Source organism: Canis lupus, chromosome 2 (genome assembly GCF_048164855.1).
Source record: "Canis lupus baileyi chromosome 2, mCanLup2.hap1, whole genome shotgun sequence".
NCBI classification, from domain to species: domain Eukaryota; kingdom Metazoa; phylum Chordata; class Mammalia; order Carnivora; family Canidae; genus Canis; species Canis lupus.
Window position 1 is genome coordinate 30,903,202 of NC_132839.1, and position 18,453 is coordinate 30,921,654.

Genomic DNA, 18,453 nt, shown 5'->3' on the forward strand with positions numbered 1-18,453 from the left:
CGAAGGCCTTGGTGCAGAACGCCCAGCCTCCGACCCCCAGCCCCCAGCCCCCGGACCCCAGCCCCCAGCCCCCAGCCCTCGAGCCCAAGAGGCCCCTGATTTCTTGAACCCTGGCACCTCTCCCACCAGGCTCTACAAGGGATCCAATCTTTTTCTATCCCAGCTGAAGCCAAAATCTATTTTATTTACAAAACTCGCCAAAGTCTCGGCTCCCTCTATTACTGATCCAATATAGAAAGTGTAGTGATTTTGCAAAGAAAAAAAAAAATTGTAATAATAATAATGGGTTACATGTCAAATTAGTTTTGTTATTTTTATTTTTTTATATATGGAACACTTCACAAATTTGCATGTCTTCTTAGCACAGGGGGCATGCTAATCTTTGCATTGTTCAAATTTTTGGTATACATGCTGCCCAAGTGAGCACAATATGTTGAGTTATTAACTCACTTTCACTATTTCTTACGAAATAGAGGCTAGTATTGCCTGTTAAGTTTTTTAGTAACTAGAGGAAATGAGACTGCCAAGGCAAGCGAGGGTCCAAGAACAGATTTTATTGCAGGCACCCTCGGGCGAGGTTCCACGACTCACGGGGGAAAGAGAGTGAGTCGGGGAAGTCGCGCCAAGACAAGGTGGTCTGGGGTTTACATAACGTTGTAAGGCAGAACGGTTTCTATTGGTTGGCTCATATGCGAAGGAAGGATTGCAATCCAACCAGAGTGACCCTCACTATGCATAGGAAGGATTGCAATTCGACCAGTCAAAGGTGACTTCCTCCTCTGGGGTTTGAAGGGCATTGGGTTCGGTTGGGGAAGTCCAAAGGAGAGGTGTAAGGGTCTGCCCAAGCTGTCGTCCCAAGTGGAGGTGGTGACAGGAACCTCAGCCATTTGGCGTATCTGCCATCTTGAGGAGTTTCCCTTCCCGCCTGGCCCCAACATTGCCCTTGTGTTAGAAATAACCTGTTTCAGTAGCACATTCAGACACAGACGCCAAAGTCCTAATCTTACAGTGGCTGTGTTCCTTGTACCACTATGTGCCTGCGTTATCAGAAGCTTCCTTGAATTTTTGTACTCTAGGAAGAAATTTGGTGTTTATTTCTTAGGGGAAAAAAAAAGTCAGGCCAATTTTTGGCTTTGGAGCCCAATGACGGCAAGCAGGTGTGTCCAGGGATTCAGGTCTTGATTCTTGAGGTCACTGCATCTGAGGCTGTCTTATCTTCCTCCTTTGAAAGGGAGAACGATAGAGTGGAAAAGCATGGACTCTATTTTATTTTATTTTAAAGATTTTATTTATTTATTCATGAGACACAGAGAGAGGCAGTGACACAGGCAGAGGGAGAAGCAGGCTCCAGGCAGGGAGCCTGATGCGGGATTTGATCCCGGGACCCCAGGGTCACGTCCTGAGCTGAAGGCAGACGCTCAATTGCTGAGCCATCCAGGCGTCCCAAGAGCGAGGACTCTAAAGCACAGATAATCCCAGCTTTGTCCTGCCAGCCCTACAGCCCTGTTATGTATATCCCCTTCGCCCATCGGGCCCAGTTAATTCTGAAATGAGAGTCACTTTAGAAATGCAAGCGGGGGTTCCCTGGGTGGCTCAGCGGTTTGGCGCCTGCCTTTGGCCCAGGGCGCAATCCTGGAGTCCCGGGATCCAGTCGTCGGACTCCCTTCATGGAGCCTGCTTCTCCCTCTGCCTGTGTCACTACCTCTCTCTGTGTCTCTCATGAATAAATAAATAAAATATTAAAATAAATAAATAAACACATATATGATTACTTTATTACTACATCTCCCTGACTCAACATAAGGTCAGAGAGCAGGGGCCCGTCTGGGTGCGCTTGCACGGCACACACAGTGATCAGCTGCCACAATGTATGCTAAGCCCTCAATGGTTTGGGAGGACAGAGACAACCTCCCAAACCATTCCTACACCTCAGCTACAGAAAAGGGGGACTGGGGCTCCAGCTGTACTCACCCAAAAAGTAAAAGCCCCCCTGCTAGCGGTCGGTAAAGCTGAAGGATCCCCAAGAGCTATGCGGTGACACAGTTCCCTGTTCTCAGACCCTTGGACTTCTCCTTGTCTTCACCGCACAGGATGTTGAGGCCAAGATCTTATCTGACTGAAGGAACCACTTGGTCTCTGAGTCAGGCCTCACTGCCCGGGTTCAGATGTGGGCCGAGACTTGGCTGCCTCGTCCCTGGTCTCTCCTATTCCTCTGAGGAAGAACCGTCTGCAGCCCAGACAGGTGTGTAGCGTGTGGGCAGAGGACCAGCCTCCCCCCCACTCTCCAGGCACCTGCACCCTTCTTCAGAAGTTTGGGCGGTCCACATCTGTACCAGAGAGGTAGCTCTAGCCCAGAGTTTCTTACTGAAAATGTTGACATCTCCCCTTTGGCTCACAAGGTGAACAGTATTTGTAGGGCGCTGCTTGGATCAGGGCCCTCCCCAAAAGACAAGTCTAGTTAGGCCCAAGGGAAAGTGACAACCATCGTCCCCTGAATCTGAGTTGCCTCTGATATAAATTCTTCTCTATTGTATGCAGTGCTGAGAAAGAATACAGTTGACCCTTGAACAACACAGGTTTGAACTGTGTGAGTCCACTTAGACATACATTTTTTGATAATCTTTTTTTTTTTTTAGATAAAGCATAGCACTGTAAATGTATTTTCTCATTTTCTTTTGCTTACTTTACTGTAAAAATATAATATGTAATACATAGGACATACAAAATATATGTTACTCAACTGTTTATGTTATTTGTAAGACTTCTAGTCAGCATAAGGCTATTAATAGTTAAGTTTTGGGGGGGATCTAGAAGTTATACAAGGATTTTTGATTATGTGAGGGATGGGTGTCTTTCCCCCCTAACCTTCACATTGTTCAAGAGTTGAGTGTAAATACTAACAACTAAATGGCCCATTGATTTTTTTTAAATAAATTTTTATTTATTTATGATAGTCACAGAGAGAGAGAGAGAGAGAGAGGCAGAGACACAGGCAGAGGGAGAAGCAGGCTCCATGCACCGGGAGCCCGACGTGGGATTCGATCCCGGGTCTCCAGGATCGCGCCCTGGGCCAAAGGCAGGCACCAAACCGCTGCGCCACCCAGGGATCCCTGGCCCATTGATTTAAGATTTATTTCACGAGTGCCTCATGGCTCAGCTGTTAAGGTTAAGCTTTCCCGCTCAGATCATAATCTTGGGGGTCCTGGGATTGAGCTCCAAGTCAGGCTTGCTGCTCAATGGGGCATCTGCTTCTCCATCCCCATCTGCCCCTATCCTTCTCCCCAACTTGTGCTCCTGTTCTCTCTCTCAAATAAATAAGTAAAATCTTTTTTATTTTTATTTGTTTTTAAAGATTTTATTTATTTATTCATGAAAGACACAGAAAGAGAGGCAGAGACAGAGGCAGAGGGAGAAGCAGGCTCCATGCAGGGAGCCCGATGTGGGACTCGATCCTGGGACTACGGGACCGTGCCCTGGGTGGAAGGCAGGTGCTGAACCACTGAGCCACCCAGGTATCCCAGTAAAATCTTTTTTAAAAAGTAAGATTTATGGGACGCCTGGGTGGCTCAGTGGTTGAGCATCTGCCTTTGGCTCAGGACGTGATCCCCGGGATCCCAGGATCGAGTCCCGCATCTGGCTCCCTGCGTGGAGCCTGCTTCTCCCTCTGCCTGTGTCTCTGCCTCTCTCTGTGGGTCTCTCATGAATAAATAAATAAAATCTTTTTTAAAAATATTTATTCCAGGGATCCCTGGGTGGCGCAGTGGTTTGGCGCCTGCCTTTGGCCCAGGGCGCGATCCTGGAGACCCAGGATGGAATCCCACATCAGGCTCCCGGTGCATGGAGCCTGCTTCTCCCTCTGCCTGTGTCTCTGCCTCTCTCTCTCTCTCTCTGTGATTATCGTAAATAAAAAAAATAAAAAAAAAATATTTATTCCAATTTCATAGGTCTTAGAATATGAAAAAGTTGCACCTTAGAATTGGTGAAAACAGCACCATACAAACTACATACAAACAGCAGACGGCTAAGATTAGCAGTAAGAAGAAAACATTCTCTTGTTCCATCAACAGATCCACCCACGATGGCCTCCGACCGCCGTCTGCTGACAACCGGTGAGCTGCCCCCCACCCCCCAGGCCAACCCTGCACATGTGCACTGGTTCTCCTCCCCTCTCAACAACAGAGACACATCCTCCAGGGTCCCTGCTTCTCTTCTCTGCATGAATAATTTTTTCCTCTCAGCTGGTTCATTTCTAGTGCCTAACATTGTGAAATTATATCTTCCTTCTCTTTCACTTTTAAAGTATTTACCTATCTATCTATTGATAGATCAATCTATTTATCAATCATCTATCTAGTTATCTAAGTAACCTCTATACCCAACGTGGGGCTTGAACTTACAACCCTGAGATCAAGAGTCACACTGAGTCACCAGGCGCCCCCCTCCAATTCCATTTTTAACTGCACATTACACAGAAGTCCTTAAAAGAGATGTCCACTCTTCATCTTCTCATCCTCTCTTCCCATATTTTCCCTTGAACCCTGATGGGAACACCAGGCTTCCCTCCCCACCTTTCTGTCAAGGTCCCCATTGGTCTACATTGCCAAGTCCAAGGGTTAGCCATACTCCTTAGCTTAGTTCCCCTCTTGGCAGCAGCTGACTTCCAAGGTACCACTCTCTCCTGGTTCCCCTCTCCCTCCCTGCCCTGAGGACCGTACCCTGCCTGCTCCCACTGCCTGGGTGACCTCACCCAGTCCCATGGTTTTAATTGCCTGTTCTGACTTTAATAACTACTGTCCCCAGCTCTGGCCTCTCCCTTGAACTCAGGGCTCATGTATCCTAATAGCCACCTCAAATTATATATGTCCCAAATCACATTTTTTGAATTCCAGCCTCAAGAAGTCCCCCTGTCTTAATACATGGCAGTTTTCCCAGTTAGTCTGGCCCAAGTCCTCGGAATCTGTCTGACTCATCCTCGACCAGTCATTCTCTCTCACATCTAATCCATCAGCAAATTCTTTCAGATTTCAAAATATCTCTGGAATAAGATCATCTCCCAATGTCTGTTTGCTACCACCCTGGGCCCAGCTACCATCGTCGTTTCCTGGGCGGTTGCAGTGGTCTCCTACTGGTTTCCCCGGCTGGCCCAGTCTCCCATATTCTGTCCCCAAGGCATTGTACGCGGTACCCTGGACCTGGCACGTGTCTGCTCCTACTGTCCTACGGTCCCACCTCAGGTGGGAGGAAAGCCAAAGCTCCCTACAGGAGCTAGCCCTGGCCCCTCCGGTTCCCCTTTCCCTTGCTTCGTCTACTCCAGTGGCGCTGGCCCCTGGCTGGCTCTAAAACACACTGAGCACTGTCCCACCTCAGACAGTTTCTTCTGCCCCCAGACACCGGCTCACCCCTCCCTCTTCACATGCTGGCTCCATGTCACTCCATCAGAGCATCCCACACAGAGTCGCCCTCCCCAGCCTCCTCCGCCGTTCCCTGCTTTCTTTCCCTCACATCTCACCCCCTGGCATTTTGTCTGTCTCTTTTTTATTCCTTGGCTGTGTCTGCAGCCCCCATTTGAATGGGAGCTTCATGAAGTCAGGGATTTTATTCACAGCTGTGTCCTCAGCACCTCAGACACAGTCTGGCACGTGGGAGGTACTCCGTGAAGACTTATAGAGTGAATTCTGACCTTGAAGGAAGCTTTATGCGGAAAGAGTGAGAGCATGACCACTTTTCCTATTCTGTTCTATGACAAGGTCCCTGGGGGTTAAAAGAAAGATGCATGCCATAAGCGTTTCCTGGAAGTTGCCTGAAAACACAGAAAACAGCTGCCTTGTTAGTCCTACAGAAGGCTCATTTCTGAAGGCACCTGGTCCTGGCCCGAGAGTGCCTGTGCAACCGACGAGTGTGGCCAGGCTTCACCTGGTCACTGACATGACCCAGCTGCTGTCCTCTGCCAGGGATCTCCTCATTGTCGCTGCTCACCCCATCCCCTGTCCTCTTCCTCTCACTGCCTGGTGAGGCCTGACCAGCCTTGCTCAACTTCTCTCTCACATTCCCCAACAGTTCTCCCTCTACGCACCCTCAGCTCTTTCTCCAGACCCTACTTAAGCCTTTTGGCACATGTCTAGCCTATATGGCACACGTCTTTGTCTCCGCCTGCCCTGTCTCTCCCCTCCCTGCCAACCCCCACCCCACCCCCGACCCCCTCCTCCAAGACTGGGAAGCATTTGAAGGCTGGGTTGTATCTTACTCATGTCTGTATTCCTAACCCCTCACACAGTGCCTGGCACATTGTAGGTGCTCAAGAACTGTTTGCTGAATGACTGAGTGAACTCTTCATTTTCAACAGACTGGCTTTGTCACAGTTTCCCCAAGACAGGCTGGGCTCATTCTTGGCAAATTTAAATGCTCTCCAAACAGCATTCCCTACCCCCTCATTTCTACACAGACACACACACACACACACACACACACACACACACCTACCCTTCAATAGCTAACTCTTAGTTAAGCAAAATACTTCAGCTCAAAAAACATTTACTGTCAGAGGACCTGGCTGACTCAGGGCAGCATGCAACTCTTGATCTCAAGCCCCACGTTGGGTGTTAGAGATTACTTACTTAAATAAATAAAACTTAAAAAAAGAAAAGATTTTTTTTTTTAATTTTTATTTATTTATGATAGTCACAGAGAGAGAAAGAGAGAGAGGCAGAGACACAGGCAGAGGGAGAAGCAGGCTCCACGCACCGGGAGCCCGACGTGGGATTCGATCCCGGGTCTCCAGGATCGCGCCCTGGGCCAAAGGCAGGCGCCAAACCGCTGCGCCACCCAGGGATCCCAAGAAAAGATTTTTTAATAAAGCATTTACTGTCTTACTGTCTGTTTACATTGTTCTAGTACTATTACCCAGTGGTTAATGAAGATGAGCTGGTGGCTGATTTATTGGCACAAGGTCTATCAAATATCATTTTCTTCATTAGGCCCTTCTTTATAACTCTAAGCAATGCACATCTTTCCCCTGCCCAAGGATGCACAGGACGGAGAATCGGTTTCCTTGAGAGGCAAGCAAAGCCCCGCGCGAGGTTTTGACTGTGGTGTGTAGGAGCTGGGCCACCTCAGTTTCCTGGTTCAACCTGGCTTTTCCTGCTTACTAGCTGCCTGGCCTTGGCAGGCAGTTACTTTGTATCTGAGCATCTGATCTTTAAAAAAAAAAAAAAAACACTTAAAAAAAAAGAACCTCTTTCTGGGGACTCTGGGGAAGATAACATGAGATACCCCATCTGAAGCACATAGATCATGAGCAATAAATGATAGCTGTTATTATCTCAGTTTAATAGGATTTCTCACGTCTGATGGGATTTATCAACTTCATGAAATATCATGCTGATTTCTTCTAATTCTATCATATATAACTTATCTCTTAAATGACAGTTCATGTTCCTGGAAGGCCGTGGTCATGAGCAACTAGTAGGCCTAGAATAAACATGGAGGAATTAGGTTGTTCCAGTTATATGAGTGAATTCATGGGCTCCCAAGGCTGTTTAGTTTTTGTTTAAAGATTTTATTTATTCATGATAGAGACAGAGAGAGAGGCAGAGACACAGGCAGAGGAAGAAGCAGGCTCCATGCAGGGAGCCCGACGTGGGACTCGATCCTGGGTCTCCAGGATCACGCCCTGGGCTGAAGGCAGAGGCTCAACCACTGAGCCACCAAGTGCCCCTGTTTGTTGTTCACTACTTGGTGGGTCGTTTTCTCAAACCGAGGTTAGGGAGCAGGGGTAGGCTCCTCACTTAGGATCCTGCGTGGGCATGCTCCCCCAGCCCGGGCAGGGCGCAGGGCAGGGGACACAGGCACGGGCAGGGCGCAGGGCAGGGGACACAGGCACGGGCAGGGTGCAGGGCAGGGGACACAGGCACGCGAGGCCGCAGCGACCACGACCACGGCGGAGCAGCCCGAGCACTGCCAGGGAGCTGAGCTGTCCTGGCGCCTGCCTGCACCTGCTGCACGGCCTGAAAGGCCTGCACCTGCTGCACCCCTGCTGGGGGGGGGGGGGGTCCGCCGTGGTCCAGCTGCCGCTGCTGCGGGCAGGCGGTGTGACCTCTGCCTCCGTGCTTGCAGAGTGAGCTGACGTGGTAGCCCTCTCCTTTAGAGTCACTGCAAAAGTGGAACAGTAGGTGCCTGGTACTCAGGGAAGGGCTCAATATGTGGCCGGTGTCTTTATGACATGTTATGTCTTCCTTTGCTCCAGGTCCGTTGCAGTCGTAGGGTAGGCCATCCCCCTGGATCTGCTTTAACACTGCCAGACCTCAGAAAGCACCCTTTGAGCATCACATGGGGGTTTTATTTTATTTTATTTTATTTATTTATTTATTTTAATAGATTTTTATTTGTTTATTCATTAGGGACACACACAGAGAGAGAGGCAGAGACACAGGCAGAGAGAGAAGCAGGCTCCATGCAGGGAGCCCGACGTGGGACTTGATCCCGGGACTCCAAGATCACGCCCTGGGCCAGAGGCAGGCGCTAAACCGCTGAGCCACCCAGGGATCCCCCACGTGGGGGTTTTATGACCAAGAATCTTGCTCTTGCCTCACCCCAGGAGCCTCCTGCCACCCTGAGAGACTGCCCAGACATCCCTAAACATTCTTCCAATCAGGGAGCAGCTGGGGCCCCAGGAAATGCCGAATTTCTTATTGCAATTATTTTTTCTTCTTTCTTTTTTTTTAATTTTATTTATTTACGATAGTCACACAGAGAGAGAGAGGCAGAGACACAGGCAGAGGGAGAAGCAGGCTCCATGCACCAGGAGCCCGATGTGGGACTCGATCCCGGGCCTCCAGGATCGCTCCCTGAGCCAAAGGTAGGCGCTAAACCGCTGCGCCACCCAGGGATCCCCTCTTATTGCAATTATTTTATTTGTATTTTTCAATAATTTGAAATGGTGTGGGAATCAAAATTTTAGAGTGGCCGGAGCTCTGGGGGCAGGATCTCTGAGAAGTAATTAAAGGTACAGGGTTTTTTAAAACAAACAAACAAACAAACAAACAAACAAACATTATGGGACCTAGAGGGAGAATAAAGCATAAGGGTGTAGAGCAGGGAAGGGAAGCGGCAGAGGAAGAAGGCAGATGGGAAAAAGGAAGAAGAGGGGCGCCTAGGTGGCTCAGGGGTTGAGCCTCTGTCTTCGGCTCAGGTCATGATCCCGGGGTCCTGGGATCCAGTTCTGCATTAGGTCCCCGCAGGGAGCCTGCTTCTCCCTCTGCCTGTGTCTCTGCCTCTCTCTTTGTGTGTCTCCTGAATAAATAAATAAAATCTTGAAAGAAAGAAAAAAAGAAGACAGGCAGGAATGAGAAGATGAGAAGTGGATGAGCACAAGACAAGGGAAAAGGCAATGATTGCAAAGATATAAAAAGATACAAGATTATTTTTACAAAATCATTTAACCATGTACAGCGTAAAAGAATGGAAGGAAGCATACTGACGTGAGAACAGTGGTTTGGCAAGATTGGATTATTCTTTATTCTTCCTGCTTATAATGCGGGGTTCTCTGCCCCACTGACGTTGGGCGCGGCCAGATGACTTTCTTTGGCCAATGAAATGCGGGCGGTGCTTGCAGCATGCCAGTGAGGCGAAGTGCAGTATGCCAGTTTCAAGTGAAGGCCTTAAGAGGCGTCATATTTTTCTGCTCACCCTTTTGCATTCTTGTGATCTTCCATGGCAAAAACAGTATCTCCCGAGAGCTGCTGGTCACTGAGGAAGATGAGCAAACATGCGGGAGCAAAACTAACCCAACTCAGCCAGAGCTCAAGCCCCTCCGGGTACTCAGAGTCTCAGTGGACCCAGGAAAGAGGAAATAAATGTATGTGGTTGTAAGCTCTTGATGTTGTAAAGTTGCTTATGCAGCAAAGACTAATTTATCATGATCATCTCTGAATGATGGTTGGTTTTTATTTCCTTCAATTATTTTCTGTATTTTCTGAGTATTTGTGAATAAGTTTGCTTTTAGGGTTAAGAATCAATTAAGCATGAGGAAATATGTATTTCCTACTAGATCCTCCATTATTATGATACAAGATAAGACTTGCCTGAACTGTAAACACGTAAGACTGTTAAGACAACTTGAAAAACACAAGTCTACTAATTCCCATGCATTTTCTCTCCTATTCCTCTTTCTGCAGAGTTAACAATTAAGTTCACATTTCTGTTGCCTTAGCAGATACTCTTAGGGTTTTGAAAGAGCAGGTATTTCTGAGGTTATGTTTGAGGCTCTGATTACAACACACGCAAAGGCTAGCTCAGGGGCCTGGGAGATCTGGGCTGGTTTGAGAGAATTAACACAAAGGTAATTCTCTGTAAGTAGTAATTCTCTAAGAACCCCTTTGGTCAGAATAATTTTTTACTTTATTGATTTTTCTCACTCATGAGGCATAGTGGTGAGAGAATAAAATAACAGGGGTAGGAAGGGAACCATCAAGAGATGGGGTGGAGGAGGCAGATGGGGATGAAGAAAATGAATCAGAAAGCAGAAATTGAGGCAGGGGGTAGGGGTGGGGTGGGGGAGAAGTGGGAAAGAGGTAGTGTAACTAGGAGGACCTGAGGCTGCAGGCAGGACTAGCCAAGGTGACTCCAGACCTCGAGTGGCTTGGCTGCTCACTGTCCACACTGCATTCATTGTCTACACCTGCAGTAAGCCAGTACCGCTAAGCCATACTTGCCCTGCCTTTCCAGCCTGCCCTCTCTCTTCTCTCACCCTCATCATGGCTCACTCACTTTGTTTCCTATCTTCCTGTCCCCCTCCAAAGTTCTCTCCAATTCTTCTCAGGCCTTCCAAAGTCTGACCACCCTTCAAGGCTCTGCTCCCCAAAGCATCCCTAAGTCGCTGAGGTTGCCCTTCTCTGAACTCTGGGCTACATCTCTTTCCTGAGTCTCCAGGCTCATGAATCTGATCCCACCCCCTTTGGTGTCTCCAGTAACTCAAGTATGTGTGACTTTACCAAAGCATACATGAGGACGCCGGCTCTCGGGGGCCGGGATCTGGGGTGGGTTGTTGTTCACTGCTGTATCCCAGAGTCCAGAAGAGTGCTCAGCAGCACGCAGGCCTTCACGAAGTACAACTGAACGAATGAATGTGTTAGCAGCCAGCAGCCACAGCTTGCTTCTATTGCATTGCTTATGGTGCTTCCTGGCTCTCTAGTGTCCCCAGCTGACCGGCAAAACGCCTTTAGGACACAAAGCTGTGCACATAGGTGATTTATTCACTGATTAAACAGCCAAGTTCCACAGTAGATCAGGCTCAGGACCAAAGCCATCTTCCTCAAATCCTAGGAACCATGGACTAACTCAAGGATCAAGTCCCGCATCAGGCTCCCAGCGTGAAGCCTGCTTCTCCCTCTGTCTGTGTCCCTGCCTCTCTCTCTCTCTGTGTCTCTCATGAATAAATAAATAAAATCTTAACAACAAAAAAAGAGGTGTATTCCTATCTATTCATTTTGAGCCCTGCTGCTATGTCAGTCTGATGCTTTCCGAGTGTTTTGTTCTCATCATTCTTTGTTATCTCAGCTACACGCCTGTCCCTCTGTCCCGCCTGTGAGCAGGGCCTGAGCTGCACACCCCCCCCCCCCCACCTGCCCTGGGCTTCCGGCCCTGGCTTGGACCAGGCTCGCACTGCTGGCGGCTGGAAGCCAGGGCTGTGATTTGCTGCCAGTGACATCACTCCGGCAGCCTTCCTCCCCAGATGTGCGTGGGCTGTGTCCCAGCGCCCTGCTGCACAGCAGCGACAGGACGCGACAGGAAGCCAGCGTCTAGAACTGCTGCCCGCCCTAGCCTCAGGGGCCCTCAGTGGCATTCTTTGACCCCGCGGGCTCCGTGGGGAGCTCTTGTCCACCAGCCACCAGCCACTGTGGTGGGTGGAGCGCTCTGGTCCCGCTCGCTCGTTGGCCCCACACACGGACGTGCTATGGGAATGACTAAGACTCACATCACCGCACATTAGGAAGCAATTATCTGAAAACAGATTTGTCCCCTGAGTCATCCAGTGTGTTCGCTGGCGTCCCTCTCTCTCTTTCAAAAATCAGCCAGCAGTAAAGTAACGCAAACGTCCTATAGGGCCTCCTGCTGCATTTGTCAGGAGATAACATATCTGCTCTAGATGGATTTACAGATTATTACTTTTGCTTGTATTGTGTTACTAAAGCTGCCCTGTTCTAACCCTAGATTTATTCTCCCAAGAAGAATGGTTTTCAGGATTAATTTTTTTTTGCCTTTCACTCCTTTGTGCGATAGATGACTAATACTGCTTTCATTAGCTCACCAACTACTTGGCTTCGGTTCTTTTTCTTTACTCTCTCTCCCTCCCTCCTTCACCCCCCACCCCCATTTTGTTTTATTATTTCAACCTAAAACATTTTTTTAATTAAAGAAAAAAAATTCTAAGTTCTCTCTACACCCGCCGTGGGGCTCAAACTCACACCCCAAGATCAAGAATTGCATGTTCCACCGATGTGAATATTTGTTTTAAAGATATGAATATTTGGGGGGCACTGAGTGGCTCAGTTGGTTAAGCATCCAACTCCTGATTTCAGCTCAAGTCATGATCTCAGGGTCCTGGGATCCAGCCAAATGGGGCTCCGCACTCAGCAGGGAGTCTGCGTGGGTTTTTGTCTCCCGCCCCCTCTGCCCCTCGCTGCTCCCCATGTGGGCACACGCTCTCTTTCTCTAAAATAAATAAATAAATCTCAAAAAATAAAGGTATGAATATTTTGATATTGTCTTCATATTCTGTATGAGTTCGCCACCACAAACCGGACAGACCTGTCTTGTCTCAGGGTTCGGGAGGGCAGCGCCTGAAGTCAGTACAGGCCTGGGAGGCGGGCATGGGCAGGGCCGCTCCCTCCGGAGGCGCCGGAGACCATCCCTTCCTTGCCTCCTCCAGCTTCTGGCGGCAGCTGGGCCTCCGTCACCCCTGCCATCTGTCTCTGTGGTCGCTCCCTCCTTCTCTTCTGTGGGAACCGAATCTCCCCTTGCCTCTCTAGTGCTGGCATTTAGGGCTCACCTGGCTAATCCAGGGTAATGTCTTCATGGCAAGATCCTTAATCTGCTCCCGTCTGCGAAGACTCCTTTTCCTCATGAGGTCACATTTACCGGTGCCGGGGTTGGGATCACACGTCCTTCAGTGGCTGTTGCTTGGCCTGCTGCATTTTCGATTCCCCGCTCCCCACCATGCCACGGAATATTTTGTATCTACACGCAAAGGTTGGTAGAGAAAGAGATAACGGAAGGAAAAGCAAATCTAGAGGAAGCAGAAGATGGAGAAGAGGTCTTTCCTTGCCTGTGAATACCCTCGGGGCTAATGGCCCTCCTGGCACTCCCCTGGTCCCCTGAGGGACGAGGGGAGGGGGGGACCTCTCCACCCACAGGCCAGGGTAGCCCACAGACTTCTCTCCCCTCTCCCTGGGCCACCAGAGCACCAGTACATGACACGGGCTCATCCAAAAAGATGTTCTCCCCAGGGGTTTGACCTCAAGGGGGAGATACACAGAGGCCTGGAGAGCTGGAACTTACCCCAGGGCAGTGGTGTCCATGGCCAGGAGCAGCCAGGTCTGGTGTGGGACCTTGTCACCTCCCCAGTTTCCTGCTCTCTCCCCAGCACTGCTTCTCCAACGTTCCTTTTTCCTTCTTCCCTCCCCCTCCAACATTCCGATTCCTTCTGGGAGCTGCTGAATGACCTGCCAGCACTTTCCTTCTTTGCTGAAGTTAGCCCAAGGAGGTCTCTGCTGCTTGTAACCAAGAATCCTCCTAGATTCTTGGAAACTGCCAGCTCTGAAGCTTTCTTTGATAAAGCCGGGCAGCAGCTTTGGCTCCAGGGAAGGCCCTCGCTGGAGGGGGGCAGGCAATGCGGGCAGGGGTCTGTGAGGCCACCGCGGGCCTATGGGAGACACCTAGATGTCTGTGTGATTAAAAAAAAAGTGGTTTCGTGTTAGGAATCACCGCACAGAATTTGAAAAGAAGGAAACTGATATGGTTCTCAGCCCAGACTATACGCCCTGTGAAAAATATGTGTGCTACTGTCTTTAAGACCCTGAAATTAATTGCAGAATTAATATAACTTAGGTGTTTATATAACCTTAAAGGGTCAACAAAACATAAAGGAAAAAGTTTGTATATAAATAAGTATAAAAGGAATACAAATTATTTTATTATTTCTTTTAAATATTTTATTTATTTATTTGAGGGAGAAAGAGAGCTATCGAGAGAGAGAGAGAGAGAGAGAGAGAGAGAGAGAGAGCGTGAGCGCAGAGGGGAGAGGGAGAAGCAGATCCTCACTGGGCAGGGAGCCGCACACAGCGCTTGATCCCAGGACCCCTGGCTCATGGCCTGAGCTGAAGACAGACTCCTAATGACTGAGCCACCAGGCACCAGTCATTAGGCGATACAAATTATTAAAGAAAATAATGTTAAATAAAAATACAGGCTTCAACATGTATACAGATACATGACCACGTTAGAGGACCCCACAAGTTTATAATCTCACAAATACGCAAGTGAGAATCCCACCCCACTGAATGAAAAGTACGGATCACAGAGCCGGGCATGGAGTGTGATTAGATGTCTTCTGAGAAGCAGAAGCTGCAGGTGCACACGTGTCCCTGCATGGGATGTATGGACAGGAAGGGACAGGCGATGGCTGCAGTCACCTCTGAGGAAGGAAGAGCTGGGGAGCCGGAGGAAGAAAGAAGCCTTTGACATTTTGCTCACTGTTTGTATACTTTGTGCCATTAATAAAATCAATGTGTCACTACTTCTGTAATAAAAAATGTAAAAGGCAGGAAAGAAAGTGAGCAGAGCAGCATCGTGTGCCGCCAGCTGGGAGGGGAATGGCCCGGTGAGCAGGAGTGAGGGCCCAAGGGGGGCGCTGCTTCGGAGCTGCAGACTCTCTGGCTCCCGGAGGAGCGGGCTTTGTTTTCTGCCAAGGTCATTAGCAGGAGTCTGGCAATTAGTCACCTGCCAGCTACACTGTTGGGAGGCCCTGGCGCTTCCTTATTTACAGGCTCACGGAGTTGTTGGGGATACTGTCACTCCGTCCTGGATAGGATCCTCCCCTGGGGAGCTCACTCACCCAGGGCTCTCCGGGCCATCCACTTGCCCTGTGGCAGCCTTCAGGCCAAACGCCTAGGGGTCCTTCTTTGGTTTATGCAACAGACATTAACTAACAACAAAGCTAAATAGGGCACTTCTTTGCTTGCCAAAATCTAAAAGCATTGGCAACGGCATTGGATTTAAATTCCAGCAGTGGGGGCACCTGGGGGGCTCAGTAGTTGAGCATCTGCCTCAGCTCAGGGCGTGACCCCGGGGGGTCCTGGGAGCAGTCCCACTTCAGGTTCCCTGTATGGAGCCTGCTGCTCCCTCTGCCTGTGTCTCTGCCTCTCTCTCCGGGTCTCTCATGAATAAATAAATAAATAAATAAATAAATAAATAAATAAATAAATAAAAAAGATAAATCCCAGCATTGGGTGTTATACTATATGTTGGTAAATTGAATTTAAATAAAATTAAAATAAATAAATAAATTCCTGCGCTACACCTTGATATTCTCCAAGCTTTCCTTTCCTTGTCCTTGATATGAGGATAATAATATATTTACTTAATAGGATTTGTTAGGAGTAATAGATAATGTATGCCAAGCACAAATTTAAAAAAACGGAAAGGGATTTCAGCTGCGGCCTACTGTGGGCAGACAGGGAGGCTGACTTCGGGCAGGTTAACTGAGGAATTTTCCGGGGATCACAGATCCGTAATCTTTTCAGTTCAGAGCTGTATTAGTCTGGGTTCTCCAGGGAAATAGAACCAATAGGGCATAAATAAGGCATAGGCTCTCACCATCGTGGGGGCTGAGAAGTCCCAGGAGCGGCAGGCAGCAGGCAGTTCCAGTGTGAGTGTGAGGGCCTGAGAGCCAGGGAAGCCAGCCATGCAAGTTCTAGTCTAAGTCCAAGTCCAAAGGAAAGGAAGACTGATGTCCTGGCTGGGACACAACCAGTCATAGAGTGAATTCTGGCTCTCCTTGCCTTTTTTTTTTTTTTTTAATTAAGATTTTATTTACTTATTCATGAGAGACACAGAGAGAGGCAGAGGGAGAAGCAGGCTCCCTGTGGGGCTTGACCCGGGACCCCGGGATCACACCCTGAGCCCCCCAAGCGCCCCTTAACCAGCCTTTTCCTTGTATTGGGCCTTCGGTGGATTGGATGGGGGCACCTACATTGGGGATTCCAATCTGCTTTACACCGGCTACGAATTCAAATGTCACACTTCTACAAACACCCTCACAGACACACCCAGAATAATAAGCAACTATCTGGCGCCCTATGGTCCAGGCAAGTCGACACATACAATTAACCATCACACAATGTCCAAGATAAAATCCAGAATCTTATAGCAGTTGAGGGAGGTGGTTAAAATGAAGACTCTCTACCTGTGACCTACTGAATCAGAGTTATTGCTCAAAGAAGTCTCTCTATATGTTATTCCTTAATGGAATTTTATTTTTTAAATTTTATCATTTTTTATTTTTTATTTTATTTTTTTTTAAGATTTTATTTATTTATTCATGAGAAACACAGAGAGGAGAGAGAGAGAGGGGGGCAGAGGCACAGGCAGAGGGAGAAGCAGGCTCCACGCAGGGAGCCCTATGTGGGACTCCATCCCAGGTCTCCAGGATCATCCCCTGGGCTGAAGGTGGTGCTAAACCGCTGAGCCACCTGGGCTGCCCTAATTTTATCATTTTTTAAAGATTTTATTTATTCATGAGACACAGAGAGAGAGAGAGAGAGAGGCAGAGACACAGGCAGAGGGAGAAGCAGGCTCCATGCAGGGAGCCCGACACAGGGATCCCGAGTCTCCGGGATCACACCCCGGGCTGAAGGCAGCGCTAAACCGCTGAGCCACCTGCGCTGCCCAGAAGTCTATATTTTTAAGAAGTTCCTCAAAGGCTTCCTTATGTTACAGCCAAAGACCTGCTGCTTTAATTCTGACAAATTTTGGGAATATGGAAGGATGTCAGAACCCCATAGTCACAGGGAGGGGAATGCGGTATCTATACTGCTGGGAGGACAAAGACCATTTCCCTATAACTTACAGCCCATTGACAAACACTTGAGACAGGCAGAGAGGAGCATTCCTCCGGGAATCCCACCGTCTTAGTGTTAATGCCCTGCTATAGGGAGAAACAACCTTAGCCTGACAATAGCCAGGCCTCCAGGATCCTGTTAGTGTCCTTTAACACAGGATAATCCTTTTGGAAACTTCCTTTGTCTCTACACCTCCCAACTTAAAAGTCTATAATCAATCGCGCCTCACCATCCCCAAGCAGCTTTCTGCCCACGGGTCCTGTCTCCGTGCTTTAATAAAACCATCTGTTTTGCACCCAAAACGTTTCAAGAATTCTTTCTCGACGGTTCGGTCCCAGACCCCACGTCAAGTCACATCACATGCCTGATGGTATATGAACTAGTTTCAAAAGGGAAGGGGGAGTTTATGTGGATCTAAGTGTTAATTTACCACAGGCCAGGAGCCAGTCTGAGTCAGTAGTGCTCCCGGGCACGCCCTCTCTCCTGCCTGCACCTCAGAGTAATTTCACCAATTTTTGTTCAGAGTCCAAATGACAAAGGACCTTGCCCGCGGGATTGTTCCTCTTCTGGGGTGAGTCATACTTTACTGCTAATTCCTTTTCCTCTTCAAGCTTGCTTCCTTCCCATCCCCCGAGGGTTGAGGGGTTTGTTTTTCCCCAAAATTAAACTCTTACTCTACCAAGGAAATCCTTTTTTTTCTATATAGTTATCAAGATTTCTCCCTTTCCCTTTGTGTGTGTTTCTGAACTTTGAGAAGCTTTTATATTCTAAGTGATGTAATGATCTTTCTTCCCCTCCACTGAGAAGAGATTTAAAGTTGAGAATAGATTCTCAGCTTTAAAATGTATACACATATTTAGGGCAGCCTGGGTGGCTCAGCGGTTTAGTGTCACCTTGGGCCCAGGGCGTGATCCTGGAGGCCTGGGATCGAGTCCGAAGTCGGGCTCCCTGCGTGGAGCCTGCTTCTCCCTCTGCCTGTGCCTGCCTCTCTGTGTCTCTCATGAATAAATAAGTACAATCTTTAAAAAAATGTATATGCACATTTAATTTTTTAAATGTATGTAAAATTGAAGTATTACATCCCTACAAAAAGTGGATATAAGCATGCTACTTTATGAAGTTTTACAAAGTGAATATACCCATATAAGCAGAGCCCGGATCACGAAGCAGAGTGTTACTAGGACACCAGAAGGTCCCCTAACATCCCTTCCACTTGTTGGTCCTCATCAGGTAACAGTTGTTCTAACTTCTAGAAGGATTGATTCATTTTCTCTCTTTTTTAACTTTTGAATTTGATATGAGTGGAATCATGTTCTCTGGCTTCTGCTCATTCAGCCAG

At 48.4% G+C, this 18,453-nt stretch overlaps 1 long non-coding RNA gene and 1 other non-coding gene across 3 annotated transcripts; both read right to left on the minus strand.

Annotated features, from left to right (window-relative positions):
• Positions 1-302: 302 nt before the first annotated feature.
• LOC140614965 (uncharacterized) lies at positions 303-13,692 on the minus strand. Of its 2 annotated transcripts, none has more exons than XR_012015660.1 (3): positions 13,555-13,692; positions 13,046-13,233; positions 303-1,222 (listed from the first exon to the last, which is right to left on the minus strand). It is a non-coding gene; the product is annotated as an uncharacterized lncRNA (long non-coding RNA). The 2 variants fall into 2 exon arrangements; XR_012015665.1 differs by lacking the exon at positions 303-1,222 and adding an exon at positions 9,338-9,744.
• On the minus strand, positions 323-427 carry LOC140623757 (U6 spliceosomal RNA). Its single transcript, XR_012023299.1, has one exon. It is a non-coding gene; the product is annotated as a U6 spliceosomal RNA (small nuclear RNA).
• Positions 13,693-18,453: the final 4,761 nt, after the last annotated feature.